We start from the raw sequence: 5,269 nt of genomic DNA, 5'->3' as shown, positions 1-5,269 counted from the left end.
TCCATCTCACGTTAAAGCACCATGATTTCAGAACTCATTATGCAATACTGTTCATAAGATAACTTACGCGCGCCCTCCTCTGGTCTTACATTCGACGCGAAAGAGATCGGGGAATGAGTTTTGCTCTAGTAGCGGACCTCATATCCTTTCCCTTCTCTTTATGATCCCCTTTTTACTTCTTAAATACCGCCCAGAGTTTGGGTCAGTTTCGGTCTTGAAAAACGGTTTACCAGAACGAGTTCAAACCTTCACCGCATTGAATCCCTATCCTTTTTAAAATCCTGATTTCTGGGCCTCATCCTCCAGAAATTCTGTTTCTTTGTTATGGGGTGAGGCCACAACATTAGTAATGAAGAAACAGAATTTCCGGAGGATGAGGCCCAGAAATCAGGATTTTAAAAAGATTCCCAGGTGATTCCAATGTGCAGCCAAGGTTGAGAACCACTGTTCTAGATGAAACCATCTAACCACTGTCTCTACTCAAGCACCCAGAGGTCCTAGCACAGCTGTATTAGATAGAACTCTGCTGATTGGTTTCATTATAAATTTATGAGCTTCATTCTCAGCTTGGCTCTCATCATTGGCACAGTGTTACTTATCTTTTGCCAGCTTCCTTTCTCATTTCTGATATCAGATATTCCTGATAGCAGAGCTTTTCCCTCTCTTAATACTTTCTATCAAGATCCTGCCTCTCTCACTCTCAGCTGATAACTCAACCTCTAATTTAACAAAGAAAATAGTAGTCACAGTAGTGAACAACCTTAGCACTCCTTCTTTCCACCTTATCATTAAATATCTATTCTCTCCCTTATATCTTTAATTTCTCTTTATGGCGAGATCTTCTTCTACTCTCTATAAATGTGCTCAAGCATCTGCCTACTAAACCTGCTTAGAATTGTCTATTTTCTGTCTCCTTTCTTTCACTGACATGTATCTTAAAACAGCAGTTCTCAACCTGTGGGTCGCGACCCTTTGGGGGTTGAACGACCCTTTCACAGGGGTCGCCTAAGACCATCAGAAAACACATATATAATTACATATGTTTTTGTGATTAATCACTATGCTTTAATTATGTTTAATTTGTAACAATGAAATTGGGGGTCACCACCACATGAGGAACTGTATTAAAGGGTCGCAGCATTAGGAATGTTGAGAACCACTGTTTTAAAATAATTCTCTACACTTGCAGCCTCCACCTCCATTTCTCCACGTAGTCCTTCTGAATTTCGATTTAACTTCCATTGCTATCACTCTACAGCTGTGCTTTCCAAATTTTCTATGCTGTGGCAACGAGAGAAAATTATTATATTTATTTGGCACCCTTGTGGACAGCAATCAAGGTCACTCTAAACAAAACCCCAGAAACCTGCTTTCAGCCAGCCGGGCCTCAGAGCTGGAGTTGAAACAGAGCTGCAACCCCTCCTGACATGTCAGGAACTTAAGGGGCTTATTCTTCAGCTCACCTGCAATCACTCATGGCTCACCAGGTGGGAAGCTCTGCTCCACCAAAACTGCTCTGGCTAAGGACACCAGTGACCTCAATGACAAATGCAGTGTTTACTTCTCTGTCCTCGTCCGTTCTATAGCAGAGTTTATTGATCATGGGGCTTCTTTATTTAAAATAATCACAGTTTGTTCAAGGTAATGTGCCATTCGGCAGCCAGGAAGTAGGTGGAGTAAGAAAAGCAGGCTACTTTCCTTTCACTGTCTGCTTTATGAAGGCCCAGTTGTTTAAGGAAACTGCCATCAATAGGCAATGCTAGGTAGGGATCCATGGTGAGATGAGGTGGCCAGAGAAGGTCATTTGCTACATGCAAATGGCCCCAGAGTCTTAACTGACTAAGCAGTTGGTAAATTGTAATACTCAAGGATCATTTTGTGTATTTATCCCCTACAATGCTTTCATTAATTAATTCTAAGTAAGATCCTAGACTTGGGTCATCTGATTTTTCTGAGGAGAGGCCATTTAGAGAGTGTTTGCATTACAAACCTTAGGGTGATTTTTGTCCTGTGTGTGGTTTAACTTGGGACTGTCCAGGGCAAACCTCATAACTGCTTCCCTTCCCTTCATGTTGGCTTCTCTTTTTCTCCTAGTGGGCACTTACTAAAAGGTGAGGTTTGGCCTGACAAAAAGAGCATTTTTTCCCACCAAAATAAGAGGGAATGAATGTTAACAACATGGCTACATTTAAGCTCTGTAGTAGTTTGGAGAGAGTTTGAAAGAGTGACTGGTTAAGCTAAATTTTGAGGTCACTGGTCTCTTCAATTTGCCTTTTTATCATTATTTCCAACTGAGCTACAGATGCTGGAGTTCACTGCCTTAGAAATACCTTTTCATAAACCCACCTGTAATGGACTCCCAAAACTCCGGGGATGGGATGGTTATTCTCCATTTGCCATTCTAGGTCCATTCTGACTCTACTCAGCCCTGTTCTGTAGCACATTGAATCATTACCTCTGCTATCATCTGGGCTTCCTTCCCCCATCAGCTTTGAGTTAGGGTCAGTCATCAGCAGGAAATCTGAGGGCAGGAGGAGAGAGGCCAGAATCATTGTTGTTCTCACTCTCACCCCTCTTGCTGCATTCCTCCATCTAAGGCCAGGGCTCCTTTCTGGCAGCCTCTTTTCCACAGTGCTAGCTCCCATCTGGCCCTGGAAACATCTTTTTTCCCTTCCCCCTTTAGGCCTAGAGGTTGAAATGACTTCCCAGTACCCCTGGGTGCTTCACCATTCTTGTGTGCGTGTATGCGTGTATATTTGATAGTTATCCCATCATTGTATGCTATTCACCATTCTTGTTGTATCTTTGTTCTAGCCTCTCTGTCTAGACTCTTTATAAATAGTCCCTTCATTAAACTCTTTTTAGTTACACTCTGAGGGAGCATCCTTCTAGTTGTAGATGGCATGCTGTCCAATTCATGAATCACTTAAGAAAACCAATTAGATCCTAAAAACAAAAACAAAACACACACACCCTCTGGGTATGCCATCTTTTTCTTGCTACAACCTTATCTATATGATTAAATGAATAGCCATATGCTTATGGTCCAGCATTTTGGTAAAAATAATGACTATTATTATTCTACTAGTGGCCCATTGCACGAAGATTCATGCAATAGGCCTTCCCCTGGCTGTTGGCACCAGTTTTCCTCCGGCACCCAGGACCCAGGCCTTTGGTCTGGCCACAGCAGTGAGGCTTGGCTTCTCTGCTCCAGCTACTCCCAGCCCCTCCTTTTTTTTTCCAGCTCCTTGAGCGGAGCCCAGGCCCCCAGCCCCTCCTTGAGTGGAGTTCAGGGCTGGTGGGAAGCTTTGGCTTCCTCTGTCGCCAGGAGCAACCCAAGCCTCCTGCTTGCTCCAGCTCCGTGACCACTGCCATCTTCAGTTGTCTTCAGTCTTTGCTCCGTTCCTGCATATGCAAATTAACTGCCATCTTTGTTGGGTTAATTTGCATAGTCGCTCTGATTGGCTGGTGGGTGTAGCGGAGTGGTGGAGTGATGGAGTGATGGTTAATTTGCATGTTTCTATTTTATTAGTGTAGATGTTTTCCTCTTAACTTGTTCCATTTATTTAGTGATCTACAACTTACATTATCTAGCACGTTTCAAAGGGTGTTATCCTAGGGATGAAGGGGCAGTGGGAAGAAGCCAGCCTGTTGACAATGATAGACACAATTAAAGTGACTTCTAAGCAGATTGGCATATTGTCCATTAGTTGGATTGAAAACCTTTGTAAATAAATGTGAAATAAGTACATTATGTTTTAAGTTAATTCTAGGCAAAATATGATCACATTATAAGAGTGTAATTATAATGCCTTTATTATATTTTTCGACTGTATTAAGAATACTTTGAAGTCAGGGCTATAAGCTACATCTTTGTCTCCCTTATAAAATTCAGCACAAAGTAGATAGCACTTGAGAAAGTTTAAGGGATAGATGACTCAATATGGGTGAAAAGTACAATTAATCAAGTTCATTTAGCACCACATTGATCAGTGGAGAAACCTAGAATGTATACAATAAACATAAGATAAATTCTTTCCTTCAACTGTAATTAGAAGAAAAGTAAATATAACAAATGAAACCATACCAGAAGAAGAGATGGTTAAAAGGACAAGATTAATCCTATATAATAAAAACCTAATATGCTAAGTGTCCTGTTGTCCGGTCGTCCATTAAACCAATCAAAGTGTAATATGTTAATGATATGCTAAGGCCACTTAACCACTCACTATGATGGGCACTGATCACCAGGGGGCAAACAGTCAACTGGTCAACCAGTTGCTAAGATATGCACTGACCACCAAGGGGCAGATGCTCTGACCAGTAGATTAGCTTGCTGCTGGGGTCGGGGCGATTGGGACTGAGCGAGATGGGCCAGACATCCCAGGAGCCCTCCTGTAGCCTTTCCCCAGCTGACTAAAATCCCGCATCCCTCCCCGGCCCTGATCGTGGGTGGGAGGTAATCAGCCAAAGACCATCCTACATAATAAAGAGGTAATATGCAAATTGACCATCACGACCTCACACAAGATGGCCGCCCCCATGTGGTCAAAGATGGCCGCCTCCATGTGGTCACAAGATGACCACCACAGATGGCCAGCAGGGGAGGGCAGTTAGGGGTGACCAGGCCAGCAGGGGAGGGCAGTTGTGGGCAACCAGGCCTGCAGGGGAGGGAGGGCAGTTGGGGGGAACCAGGCCTGCAGGGGAGGGCAGTTAGGGGTGACCAGGCTGGCAGGGGGGGCAGCTGGGGGTGACTGGGCCGGTAGGGGAGGGCAGTTGGGGGCAATTGGACCGGCAGGGAAGCAGTTAGGTGTCGATCAGGCTGGCAGGGGAGTGGTTAGAGGGTGATCAGGCTGGCAGGCAGAAGCGGTTAGTGGCAATCAGGAAGGCAGGCAGGCGAGCAATTGGGAGCCAGCAGTCCCAGGCCTAAACTGGCAGTTGGACATCCCCCAAGGGGTCCCAGATTGGAGAGGGTACAGGCTGGGCTGAGGGACAATCCCCCCCAGTGCACGAATTTCATGCACCAGGCCTTTAGTCCTATATAATAAAAGGCTAATATGCAAATCAACCGAATAGTGGAACGACTGGTCACTATGATGTGCACTGATCACCAAGGGGCAGGCGCTCAATGCAGGAGCTGCCTCTGGTGGTCAGTGGCCCTCCCACAGGGGGAGCACTGCTCAGCCAGAAGCCCTGAGCTGGGCTCATGACTGGCGAGTGCAGCAGCAGTGGCAGGAGCCTCTCCCATCTCTGCAGCAGTGCTAAGGAT

General features: G+C 45.0%; 1 long non-coding RNA gene across 1 annotated transcript in view; it reads right to left on the bottom strand.

Moving 5' to 3' along the window:
• LOC106698456 overlaps positions 1 to 5,269 on the bottom strand; it is a 17,142-nt gene that overhangs the window by 1,080 nt on the left and 10,793 nt on the right. The window contains exon 2 of the long non-coding RNA XR_001349790.2: positions 2,347 to 2,521. This is a non-coding gene — a long non-coding RNA (uncharacterized LOC106698456). The remainder of the gene's footprint in view (positions 1 to 2,346; positions 2,522 to 5,269) is intronic.

This window comes from Myotis lucifugus, unplaced genomic scaffold, assembly GCF_000147115.1.
Source record: "Myotis lucifugus unplaced genomic scaffold, Myoluc2.0 scaffold_182, whole genome shotgun sequence".
NCBI classification, from domain to species: Eukaryota; Metazoa; Chordata; class Mammalia; order Chiroptera; family Vespertilionidae; genus Myotis; species Myotis lucifugus.
The sequence above is the reverse complement of the archived record's forward strand: the minus strand, read 5'-3'. Positions and strand labels throughout refer to the sequence as shown.